The sequence below is a fragment of the Vombatus ursinus genome, unplaced genomic scaffold (genome assembly GCF_900497805.2).
Source record: "Vombatus ursinus unplaced genomic scaffold, bare-nosed wombat genome assembly UNPS02014812.1, whole genome shotgun sequence".
Taxonomy (NCBI): domain Eukaryota; kingdom Metazoa; phylum Chordata; class Mammalia; order Diprotodontia; family Vombatidae; genus Vombatus; species Vombatus ursinus.
The window spans coordinates 29,450,147-29,464,162 of NW_020954590.1; positions in this window are offsets into that span (position 1 = coordinate 29,450,147).

The following is a 14,016-nucleotide window of genomic DNA, read 5'->3' on the forward strand; positions in this document are numbered from 1 at the left end:
TGAGGTACCACCTCACACCTATCAGGTTGGTTAATATGACAGAAAAAGGAAAATGAATGCTGGAGGGGATGTGGGAAAATTGAGACACAAATGCATTGTTGGTGGAATTGTCATCTGATCTAACCATTCTGGAGAGCAATTTGGAATTATCCCCAAAGGTAAATACACATATATGTATATATGTATTTATGTATACACACATATGCATACATGCATACAAATGTATATATGCATACAAATGTATATAAATGTATATATGTATACACACACATATGTACACACATGTGTATGTACACATTCATATATACAAATGTATACAAGTAGGTATACACATATGCATATAAATGTATATATGCATGTATATACACATGCATATATGTAAATAAATATATGCATATATACACACATGTATATATCTATATAAATGTATGTGTGTATATAAATGTATATATGTATACACACATGTATATATGTATATAAATGTACATGTGCATGTGTATACAAACATGTATATAAATGTATGTATATACACACATACACATACATACATATATAAACTATGCATACCCTTTGACCCAGCAATACCATTCTAGGTCTATATCCCAAAGAGATTTTTTTTTAAAAAGGACTTATATGTACAAAAATATTCATAGCAGCTCTTTTTGTGGTGGTAAAAAATTAGAAATTGAGGAGATGTCTGTCATTTGGGAAATGGCTGAACAAGTTGTGGTATATGAAGGTGATGGATTACTATTGTGCCATAAGAAATGATGAACAGGATGTTTTCAGAAAAATCTGGGAAGTCTTACATGAAGTGATGCTTGAGTGAAGTAAGCAGAGCTGGGAGAACATTATTCATAGTAACAGTAATATTGTATAATAACCAATGTAAATGACTAAGCTATTCTCAGTGATATAATGATATATCAAATAGATAATAGATAAATATAATAGATAATTTTGAAGGACTTATGATGAAAAATGCTATCCATGTCAGAGAAAGAACTGCAGGAGCCTGAATGTATTTGAAGCATATTTTTTACCTTATTTTTCTTGTTTTTTTTTGTTTGTGTTTTCTTTTACAACATGACTCATATGGAAATATGTTTTGTACAACTTACGTATAACCTATATCAAATTATTTGCCTTCCCAATGAGGGGAAAGGGGAAGGAAGGAGGGAGAGAATTTGGAACTTTGAAATTTAAAAAAATTAATGTTAAAAATAGTTTTTATGTGTAATTTTAAAAAAGAAAACATTAAAAAAAACACAATTGCTGACATTTACATAGCAGTTTAAAGATTAAAAATGCTTTTATATGTACTTTCACATTTGAGCATCGCAATAACACTGTGAGGTAGGTGCTCTTATCTCATTTGAGGCTCAGAAATTTTAAATAGCAAAAGCTAATCACAGCTAGCATTTATATTACTTTTTAAGGTTCACAAGGTGCTTTACAAATATCTCATTTCATCCTCACAACACAGATGAGGAAACTGAAACAGAGCTTAAATGAGTTAGCTGGGGTTACACATCTGTCTGAGTTTAGATTTGAACTCTGGACTCCCCTACTAGGCCCAGAAGTCTATTCACTGCACCACCTAAACTGCCTCAGGTCCTGTAAACAACTTGCCCAGGGTCATACATCTAATAGGTTTCCAAGGAAGGATTTGAACTCAGGTCTATCTGACCTACACTCTAACTACTATGCATTGTTATGTTACTAGGAAGCACCCTAATCCATTCCATTCTAGCTCAGAATCCAACCAACCAAAAGATCTCTTTTTCAGCATGCCACAGGTGGCCCAGAAATAGCCATAGAATACCTACGTACACACATATGTGCATGTACATATTACACACAAATGGTTCTAGACAAATCATATGGTATAATGACAAAAGTACCAGACTTGGATTACAGAGATCCATGGTCTCATGTCCTACTGGAACCCTACTAACTATACGACCCTGGACTCCAGCTCTCTCTGAACTTTAGAGTTTTTCATTGGCAGAATGGTAATAGTGATAATGGTGATGTTGATGATGATGGTGATGATGATGATAATGATAGCTAACATTTTATATACAAGGTGTCCTAAAAGTCTTAGGGTAGTTTTAAGTTGATAAAACTTAGCGCTACTTAAATTTTTTGAACATAAAGCTTGAAAATCACTACATATGCTATCACATTTGAGCATTACAAAAATACCACAAGATAGGTACCACAAACATTATTTGCCCCCTTTTAACTGATTGTCTCATTCTTTGTCCTCGGATCCTTGTTGCCAAGCCCAGTACCTGACACATAGTAGGCACTTGATAAATAAACACTAGTTTGACTAAATGATGAAAGGTCTCAGAGAGGTTTATTTGCTCCTGGCCATATTTCTAGTATGTGTCATTTGAACCCAGGCCTTTATGACTCCAAATAGAACTTATTTCACGGATATGTTGTAAAGCTCAAAGGAGATAAAGTATATGAAACATTTTGCAAACTTTAAAGATGGAATATCAGATATTATTGTTATTGCTTCGCAATGTTCTTCCTCTCATTATTTGTTCACGTCTATTCATTTCAACATCAACTTGAGCAGAGTCAAACAGCTGTTTGTGTTCTGTGCCCAACAACTGGTTGCAATGAAGGGTTGAAGGAGAGCATTCTGGGGAAATCTCTGATGATTGCAGGGGCTATCATCAGGTCCCACGCCATACTGGAGAAGCCTCCAAATTCTCATGTAACCAAATATGGAGCAGCCCTACCCTTCCTTCTGTCAATCTCTTCATCTCCAATGTCTATCACTGAATCACAGGGTCACAGAGTTAGGAAGCACTTTGCAAGTCATCTAATTTAATCTGTACTGGAACAAGAACATGACATAACTGACAAGTGGTCACTGGAACTTTTTTTTAAAGCTCTTCAGAGATGAACTCAAGATCTTTTGAGATAGCCCATCTTACCTGTGGATGACTGCTTGTCAGGTATGTTGTAAGTGACAATTCCTTTAGGCAACAGGTTGGTTTAGAATGGCTGCTGAGATCTATTAGGACTCTAATGTTCTGTTATTCTGTAAGTTCTGGTTATTAGGCATCTCTTGATGCAGGTGAGAATTTCCCTGTCTCTTCAGTCTTTTTCTTCATTTTCTCTTTGAAGCATCTTGCATCCTACAAAGAACTTTATTTTCTGTGATAACCAGGAGAGGGGAGTGGTATTATTCCAGTCCATTCACCATCTTTTTTTGGCAAGGAGATCAACTGCATTTTGCAGGTACGTAAATGTTATCCGGCAAGGTACAGGTCAGAAGAAAAAATAGAAACATAGTTTGTCATCTGCACTTCAACACAAAATTTTCCTTTTCTACTATTCTTCCTAGAAATGAGATCCTGAGTTCTTTGTTCTTTTTTTTTTATTCATTTATTTTGCTTTATCAACAATCACTTCCCGTAAGCTTCTGAGTTTAAAATTTTTCTCCCCCTCCCTCCCCAAGATGGCTTGCAATCTGATATAGCCTATGCATATACATTCCTATTAAACATATTTTCACTTTTGTGATGTTGCAAGTAAGAATTAGAACCAATAGGAGGAACCACCAGAAAGAGGAAACAAAACCAACAGAAGAAAAAAAAATAGCAAATAGTATTCAAATTCTTCGTTGTTCTTATCGTTCATCCCTTATGACTAACTTACGTGGCCAACAGCTATGGCAAATTGCCTAATCTACACACTACAGTGGGCACCTAGGTGGCACAGTGGATACAATGCAAGGCCTGGAGTCAGAAAAATTCATCTTCCTGAGTTCAAATCTGGCCTCAGACACTTACTAGCTGTGTGACCCTGGGCAAGTCACTTAGTCAGGAAGACTCATCTTGAGTTCAAATACTAGCTATAAGACCCTGGGCAAGTCACTTAACCCTGTTTGCCTCAGTTTTCTCATCTGCAAAATTAGTTGAAGAAGGAAATTACCTTTCCTGGAAAACTTCAAATGAGGTCACGGAGAGTCAGACACAGTTGAAACAACTCAACAACAACAAACACAGTCACTATTCTGGAAACTACTAAAAATTTATTTATAAGGAGATTTTCACCTATTTTGTGGGAAGAGAAGGGAGACTTTTCCTGCTTTCTCTCACAATATGACACTAACTTGAGGGGTAGTGTGGTGTAGTTGCTAGAGAACTGGGGTCTGAGTGAAAAAGACCTGAGTTCAAGTCCTGCCTTTGACATATACAGGTTGTCGGGCTCTAGTCAAGCCATATAACCTATCTGGGTCAAAAGCAACTCTCTAAAAGTATAAGTTGTGGAGTGGGGGCCAATCTTCTAATGAAGTCATAGGTCTGTTCCCCCCAGATAACAAATCATTGCTCAAGTGGCTTTGATTCATAATTAGCAGGTTACTTCTACAACCTCAGTACAAAAAGGAGCAAGAAGCAAAGTCTTGTCTGCAGCAGCAAGGTTTTAAGCAACTTCTAACTTCTAACCAACTTCTAAGCTCTTCTTGACTCGTTCTCCTTTTCCCTCACCTTTCTCTCCTTCCTCTATCCTCCTTCCCGCTAATGAGACTTCTGACACTTAATTCCTTCTTGCTATTTTGCACCTTCATAAACTTAAAAAAAAAAGCTCTATTCTCAGCCTTCATGCTGATCAAAGATTTCTTTTTTTCTGAGAATAACAATAATAATAAGCATGACAGAATAACTTGTAGTTGCATACTCTTTACACTTTACAAAGTGCACTCATGTACATCATCTTATTTTTATGAGAAGACTTTTTTTTAAATAGTAAATTATTTTCTTTTTCCTTCTGGTTTATCAGATTTCATTGTCTATCCTTAGTGAACTATATTATTGATTGCAGCATTCTGACATAATTAGTAACATTAATAAAGGATTTGTCAGATACAATAGACCAGAATTTTCCTACCTAATGAGATTACACATTACAAAAAAGTAACTAATTTAATGATGAGCTGGTATGCTAGTAATGGACACAGGCTCATTTATAGATGATTAAAGCTTGTTTTCTTGGTATTTACTAAAATTCTGGCTATAGCAGTACCCATAATTGCATACTCATGTTTTTGCAAATAGGTTGGGTCAGAAGACATGTACAAATATTTCACAGCCCATCACAGGAGCGTCCTAAACTATCCTTTTAAGATGCCCTAGTGTTCTACTATAATCTGGATGGTTTAAACCTACCATTGGTACTCCCTGGTACCTTAACCTGGATTGTCTACCATATTCTTCCTTCTTTCTGCTCAGAAGTAAGTAAAACCTTATTCTTTCTCCCTCTCTCTCCCCACCATCCTTTCCACCACCTCCTCCTTTATATTCTCTTTATTATCTCTTTTTTTGAGGCAAGTAGGGTTAAGTGACTTGCCCAGAGTCACACAGCTAGTAAGTGTTATGTGTCTGAGGCCGGATTTGAACTGAGGTGGAGAGGAAAATTTGATCTGATTCTGACTCCCAAGGCCGGTGCTCTATCCCTCATTATCTGTTTAACAAAAGACTCTTTGGTTAGCTGCCATCTTGTGGCCTCCTGGCTCTGACTGGGTAGTATGATGGAAAGAATGTTGTACTTGGCGTTGCAGAACTTGAGAGTGAACCATGGCTCTGTCACTTACTTCCCATGTATTCTAGGGCAAGTCATTTGACGTTACTGGGCTTTGGTTTCCTTTATATAAAATGAGGAGAGTTGGATTGGGTGACCTCTAAGGACTCTTCAGGCTCTAAATCTGTGATTCCATTGTTGTAGTGTCAGATGTGTTTGTAAAAGAATTTTCTGGTTGGCGCCCACCTTTTCTTTCCACATTACACTTCCTAGATACTGCCATGAAGTGGGACTCCTAGATAGATGACATACTGTACACATGGTTAGACAATGATACTCACTTAATATTTGTAGAGTGCTTTGCAAACCCTAAACTTTAGCTATATAAAAGCTTTCTTGTTCAGTCAGTTCAGTTGTGTCTGACTCTTCATGACCCCATTTGGGATTTTCTTGGCAAAGATACTGGAGTGGTTTGCCATTTCCTTCTCCAGCTCATTTTACAGATGAGGAAACTGAGGCAAACAGGGTTAAGTGACTTGCCCAGGGTCATATAGCTGGTATTTGAAATCAAGATGAGTCTTCCTGACTTCAGGCCCAGCACTCTTTCTATTGCGCCACTAGTTGCCAGAAATACTAGGTATTAATAACATTAATATTTTATTACGCTTATGTTTATTATATAAAACTTTTCTTAGTAGAAGTGTAACTTGCTTTATACTTGCATTGATATTTGAGACAACTGCTTTATTGAGGATATTGTATTTAGCCCGAGACTCCATATGATGGATGCTGATAGGCTGGAGAGTATTCAGAGTAGGGTGGCCAGGACAATGAAGGACCATTTGAAGAATAGTCAAAGGATGTTAAGGATGTTTAGCCTGGAGAAGAGAAGACTTCGGGGTGCTTAGAGTGATGGTGGTCTTTGAGTATTTGAAGGACTTTCATGAGGAAAATGGACCCTTATATTTGTTCAATCTGGCACTAAAGGGGCAGAATTAAGGACCAATGGGGGAGAGGCACATAAAAGCAGATTTAGGTCCAGTATAAGGAAACATTTGCTAATTAACTATCCCAAAGTAGAATGGGCTATCTTGCAGGACTTGGGTGTTTTTCTCACTGGAGATCTTCAAACCAACGCTTGGACAATTTGTTAGGGATATTTTAAAGGGTTTGGCTGGATGGCCTCAGACTTCTGTTTCAACTCTGATACTCTCTGATTCTTTGATCTGTATCTTTTTTTTTTCTTGATTCTTTTGTAATGATAGGTCTACTGTGTTTAGTTCAACTTAACAAAGGTTTATTTAGTGCTTGCTGTGTGTGAAGATCTGTGGTAGGTGTGGAGAGAAAACAAAGATGAATAGAACTGTCCTGGCCTGAGGCATTAACTAGCTTACAACATAATAGAGAGATTGGACAAATACACAAATCAGTATAATATAAAATGGAACATAGGCAAATAAGAAAACTCAGAGATACTGGGATATTTCAGAAGATGATGATTAGGCAGCAAGGTGATGCAGTGGATAGAGTGCCAGACCTCTACTCAGGAAAACCTGAGTGCAAATTTGCCTCAGATACTTACTGACTGTGTAACCCTGGGAAAGTCACATAACCTCTCTATCTGCTTCATTTTCCTCATCTGTTGAATGGGGATAATAATAGCCCTACTTCTCAGGGAAGAGGTCAGAGGATAAAATATGATAATATTGGTAAAGTACTTTGCAAACCTTAAAGCACTCTATAAGTACTAGCTATTATCATTATCATCATTATTATTATGAAGACATCAATTCTGGCCAAATGGATCAGATTTCATTGATTTGAGATAGCTCCATGGAGAAGGTGAGCCAGCTTATCCTGGATGGAGAGAGCCAATTGTTTAATTTTCAGTGTGAGCATTTATACTTTGGGGGCAGCTAGGTGGTGCAGCGGATTGATCCTAGGCCTGTAGTCAGGAAGACTCATCTTCCTGAGTAAAAATCTGGCCTAAGATACTTACTAGCTATGTGACCCTGGGCAAGTCACTTAACCCTGTTTGCCTCAGTTTCTTCATCTGTAAAATTATTTGGAGAAGGAAATGACCAACTACTCCAGTATCTTTGCCAAGAAAACCCCAAATGGGGTAATGAAGAATTGGACACAACTGAAAAATGACTGAATACAACACATTAATGTTTTGGAAATTGGCAAACACTATAAATCAGGGCTTGACTTGTTTTGTTGATTGTCTAAACTTAAAGTGATGGAGAAAATTTTAAGAATGCAGATTAAACTTAAAAGTATGTCATTTGTACCTTTTTTGAAGAGCTGTTTGTTAAGTATTTAGTTAAACTTTACCAACACACTCCTAGTAACATTTGAGCTTTATCTTGAAAAATGGTTATGGATTCATCAAGTGAACGTAAGAGTTAAATGGGGATATTCTAGAGAATGGTGTGAACAAAGGTCAGAGATGGAAAATGTTTACATGTGTTCAGGAAATGGTCAGTCTGTGAAACTGGGCTAGGATAACACAGCACAAATTTGTATATAGCGTAATCCCTTTGTTTTCCAGCCATATTTTTTAATGAATTTATTTTGATTTATCAACAATCACTTCCATAAGCTTTTGAATTTTAAATGTTTCTCCTCCTCCCTCCTTCTTTCCCTCCCTAAAACAGTGCGCAATCTGATATAGGCTATACATATACATTTCTATTAAACATATTTTCACATTAGTGATGTTGAAAGTAAGAATTAGAACTAATAGGAGGAACCACCAGAAAGAGGAAACAAAACACAACAGAAGAAAAAAAAATAGCAAATAGTGGGCTTCGATCTGCATTCAAACTCCATAGTTCTTTCTTTGGATGTGGATAGCATTTTTCATCACGAGACTTTTGGAGATGTCTTAGATCTTTGTATTGCTGAGAATACCTAAGTCATTCATAATTCTTCATCAAACAGTATTGCTGTTACTGTCTACAATGTTCTCCTGGTTCTGCTCATTTCACTCAGCATCAGACCATACAACTCTATCCAGGTTTTTCTGAAGTTTGCCTGTTCATCGTTTCTTATAGCACAATAGTATTCCATCATATTCATATATCATATTCACAGTGATGATTACTATCTGTGTCTTTCCCCACCCTGTTTATGCTTTCCCTTCTCCTTTCTCTTTTCCCTCCTCACTAATGTTTTGCTTTTGACTACCGCCTCCCTCAGTCCCACCTCCTTTCTATTAGCCCCCTCCCTTTTCTTCACCTTTACCCTTACTACTTCTTCCCTCCCTTCTATCCCCCCTTCCTTTTCTTTCTCCTTTTCCCTCCTACTGCCTATAGAGCATGTTAGATTTCTATACCTAACTGATTATGTTATTCCCTTCTTGAGCCAAATCTATGACGGTAAGGTTCAAACAATGCTCATCTCCCTCCCTTCTTAGGAATAGGTTTTTGTGCCTTTTCCTGTGATGTAATTTACCCTTGTCTGCCTCCTTCTTTCCTTTTCTCTCAGTACATTTTCTTGTTAGATCAGATTAATCCACTTACTTGGATCCATTTAACCCACTTGATTTGATTTTTTTCACCATTACATCAAAGTCAATTTATACCCACCCCCTTTATGTATACCCCTTTAACATGGTGTAATAACAATACAGTTCTCAAGAGTTACAAGTGTCATCTTCCCTTGTAAGGATGTAAACAATTTGCCCTTATTTAATAACATGTTGTTTCTTTCTGTCCTGTTTACCTTTTTATGTCTCTCCTGAATCTTGTATTTGAAGATCAAATTTTCTGTTGAGCTCTGGTCTTCTTATCAGGAAAGTATGGAAGTCCCCTATTTCATTGAATATTCTTCTCCTCTCCTGAAAGATCATGCTCATTTTTGTTGGGTCATAATCCCTTTTCTTAAGGATCAGGTAAGTGGTGGAGTGGATACAGTGTTGGCCTAGAGTCAAGAAGATCTGAGTTCAAATCCACCCTCAGATGCTAGCTCTGTGACCCTGTGCAAGTCACTCTTCCTCTCTGTCCTAGTTTCCTCATCTATAAAATGGGAATAATAATAACATCAACTCACAGATTTCTTGTGAGAATCAAATCAAATGAGATAATAATTGTAAAGCATTTAATAGGGACTGGAACACTGTAAGTACTATACAAGTGTTAGTTATTATTGTTACTATTATTGATCTAAGTTACAGCATATGTAGCACCTAGGGTGCTTTTTTTCATATAGGGCCTCAAAAAAGCTCTCCCAGGTTCAAGATACACTGTGAGTCTGCACCTACTCTAAACCAGAACTTACAGCACCTCTTCGACATGTTTACTTTTACCTTTCAGCCAGAGGACACATTAATCTGAAACCAAAGCTATTTAGGCAAACAGCTGGCAAATACAACGACAAGAGAAGATCTCCCCCATGTACACATGGGGTATACTTCCTCAGAAGTTACCACAGCTCCAGCAAACATATACAGAAAATCCATATGGCTAGGGAATACACTTGGAAGGCATACATGTAGGGAATACATATGAAGGGGCACATATTAGAGAGCTCCGTGGTCCAGGTACATATGTAGAGAGTTCAGACTTCAGCAACCCACGTGGCCAGGATATGTAGATGGCCTGGGGCATTGTGCCTTCAGTAGTGCAGAACTGCCAATGTCTTCTGATTCTAGCATTGTACTATTGCCATGTGTTTTGCTGCTGTTCCTGGTATATTGGCTGTTTCATCTCTACTAAATTTTGTATTGCTTCTGCTGGGCTTTCACACTGTTCTAATGATCATAATCTCTCCTACCATCTTCTGGGCTCTTTAGGGCCATCCACTCCTCTCTAGTGTTGTTTCTAAAAAAGCCTGTCCCCAGCAAGAACAGGATGGCCACCTTTAATGCATAACTACTAGCCCTCCCACACAAGTATCAGGTTTGGCTTAGACAATTTAAAAAACTTTTATTAGGTTCCTGGTTGTGTGCGATCTGTTATCGTCCTAATCTATTTCAGGGACTCAGCTAAAAAACACACTGAGGAGTCTGGGGCACCTGAGGTGAGTCTTGATGCCAGTATCTTCTTTGATTGGAATTAAAATTGAATTGGCTAAAGCAGGCAGGGTCTACATCGCTGTCTTAATATGCATGTACACCAGCAATAGAAGTTCAGGTGCTTTTTGTGCTGTATACACATTTTGTGCTAATACACATCTCCCAAGTCCACTTACATATGTGAAAATCAGAGTGATTTATATGCCCATTATAGACTAAATACAATAAATAACTTCATTAGACATTCAGTTCCTTTATTTGCAGTGGAATTTGGTTATATGGTGTAGTTGAATATATTGTTAGAAATGCATTCCTAGTCTTCCAGCCTAGTGACAAGAATGAACATATTCCAAGCCTCCTTGTAATGAATTAGTGAGAAGTACTATGAAGTGTCATAAAGGGATTGAGTTAGCAAAATAACATACTTAAATCACTGAGGAGACGGGAACATACATAGCCATTTGCACCAGTGGATTACTGGTGTTTCAACTGATACGTATGCCAGTCAATCAGTCAATAAACATTTGTTAAGCACCTACTATGTGCCAGGTACTGAGCTAAGTGCTAGGGATACAAAAAAAGGAAAAAGACAATCCCTACCCTCAAGGAGCTCACAATCTAATGGGTTAGACAACAAACAAATAAATAGTCAATTCTCAACATTCCTGCATTAAACTTTTGTAACTTCAAGCATGACTTTATTAGTAACCTCATTTTCACTTTTCTGTTGACAGCCATGTACATTCACAACTATGTGCAGTAGAATGAAAAATGAGAGGGGAATGCATACAACTTTGTGAACCATTGGTGTCATAGTAGGGTGAGTTGGCATAATTGACCAGCTGACTAGAGACATTGAGGCTACTGATCCCATACTCCAAGACCCTTAAGGATCTCAAGCAGTGCATGAAGCAGACATCACTGATGGATTATTTGAAGCTGGTATGTAATGCCATCCACCAGCCATGAAGGTCAGAGTATGGGAGCTGATGTCAAGATTTCTCCAATCTTGGTGTCTTCTGACAGCAGTGACTAAAGTTCCAGCAACATCTCCTCGGTTTTTGGAGAGCGGCTAAGGTAGATTGGTTTACAGGAGTATGGTTTATAGTACAACACCCTCAAACCACCATCTGACACAGTGGAAGGTAAGATTAAAGTTAAAAAATGGTTTAGTTTTAAGTATTTTATTTGCTGTACAGTATATATGGTACTTTAGATTTCTTGTGTTATGAAAAAGTAAATATTGTCTAAAATCAATGGTTTTTTTTAAAAATTGAGATATTAGTACAGAAGGTCACAGAATTTTGGGGAATTACTAGTGAGAAAAATGTTTTACATGTTGCCAATTTTATTTTGTGTACTATATTTTATGGGTTATTTCATAGTTACTATGTTAGAAATATGCATATTATCAGAATTAATGTTTTGTTATAAAGAATTGTATGCAGGAAAGTGTATTTTCAGTAATCTCAAGTGAAAAATTACAGTTTTTGATGATTGCAGTAACCTAACCCCCTGCTTCCCATAGGTTTGATGTATCAACATTCGTGTTATTGACTTTCATGCTGTTTTCTAGGAATATTTCCCCTGTGAAAGGGGAGGATTGACTGTACGTACAAATAAACTATATGCAGGTTAAATAGGAAATGATTTATAGAGGGAAGGTACCAGAATTAAGAGGAAGATGGCATCTTCCTGTAGAAGATGAGATTTTAATTGGGCCTTGAAGGAAGCCAGGCAGCAGAAATGTGGAAGAAGAACATTCTAAGCATGGGAGAGAGCCAGAAAAAAATGCAAGGAGGCCAGTGTTACTGGGTCAAATAGTACATGGCAGACAGCAAGGTGTAAGGAGACTAGGAAGATATGTCAAATGGAAGATTTTGTCTTTGAGAGGTGATAGGGAGCCACTGGAGTTTATTGAGTAGGAGAGTGACATGGTTAGACCTGTGCTTTAGGAAAATCCCTGGTGCCTGAATGGAGGATGGCTTGGAGTGGGGAAAGACTTTAGGCAGGTGGACCTACCAGTGGGCTAGTACAGTAATTTAAGCATGAGATGATGAGGGCCTACACCAGGGTGATGGCAGTATCAGAAGAGAGAGGGGGCATGTTTGAGAGATGTTGTACAGGTGAAATCAACAAGCCTTGGCAATAGATTAGGTATAGGGGGTGAAAGATAGTGAGGAGTTGGGGATGATACCTAGGCTTTGAGCTTGGGTGGACTGGGGAATGGTGGTATCCTTGATATTAACAGGGAGCCTTGGAGAGTTGGGTATTTAGGGTTAAAGATAATGAGTTCAGCTTTGAGCATGTTGAGTCTAAGACGTCTAGTGGACATTCAGTTTGAGATGCCTGAAAAGCAGGTGGTGATATGAGACTGAGGTCAGGAAAGAGGTTAGGGCATGATAAATTTGAGAATTATCAGTCTAGAGAGGATAATCAAATCAACAGGAGCTGATGAGATCACCTAGTGAAGTAGTGCTACCCAAGGTACTAGGCACAGAAAACAATACAATGAAAAACAAAACATTTATGTGCTAGGCACTGTACTAAAGCTAGTGTACAAAGAAGAAAAATAAAGATAGTTCATGTTCTGAAGGAGCTTACCACCTGATGGAGGAAGACAACACACAAAAGAAAGCTGAAAAGTGGATGGGGACTGAGTGGGGGGTGGGGGTAGGGATGATGTTCTATGGAGGCCAAACCAAGCAGAGCTGTAAATGGAAAGTGGAGAGTTAGTGGAAAGTTCTGATCCTAACCCTCTATAAAGAAAAGCTTTGAGAGTTTAGTACTCCACCTGTCAGCCCTTTAATCCTGAGAGGGAGCTGAGACAGCTGAGAAGGTGCTGAGTACCCAAAACCAAGTTAATCTGCATGTTGATGAGATTTCTTATCCTAGGTGCAGCATGACTTTCTGTGGAATCCAACCAAGGGTTTTCTGATAATGAATCTGTCTCATATTACAGTATCTGGACACAATCTACTTGCATTAGGTAGACAAAGTAACTCATCATTTATATTGGCATGAGTCAAAGTGTACTTTCATATATTAAAATGGCTCTCAAAACTGGGTCAACACCTGAATTTGAATTCTGCTTCAGATATTTACTAGCTGTATATCCCTGGGGATGTCCTTAACGTCTCTGAGCTTCAGTTTCCTTACATAAAATGTAGATAATAATGGTACTCACCTCTCATGGTTGCTGTAAATGAGCATTCTGCAAAATGTCTGTGAATGTTAATTATTATTATTATTACTTATAAGTAGAAATTGAGGTAGAGAAAGAACAAATAACAAGCAAGGTAAAATCATTGAATTTGGACAAGATTGCTTCTCACAGGAGACGATATTTCAGCCAATCAGGTCAATTGTCATTTTAATTAAAGCAGAGATCTCACTTCCATAGCTGTGTGCAGTATGTGTAATAAATGAAGAAACAGTTGAATAATTGT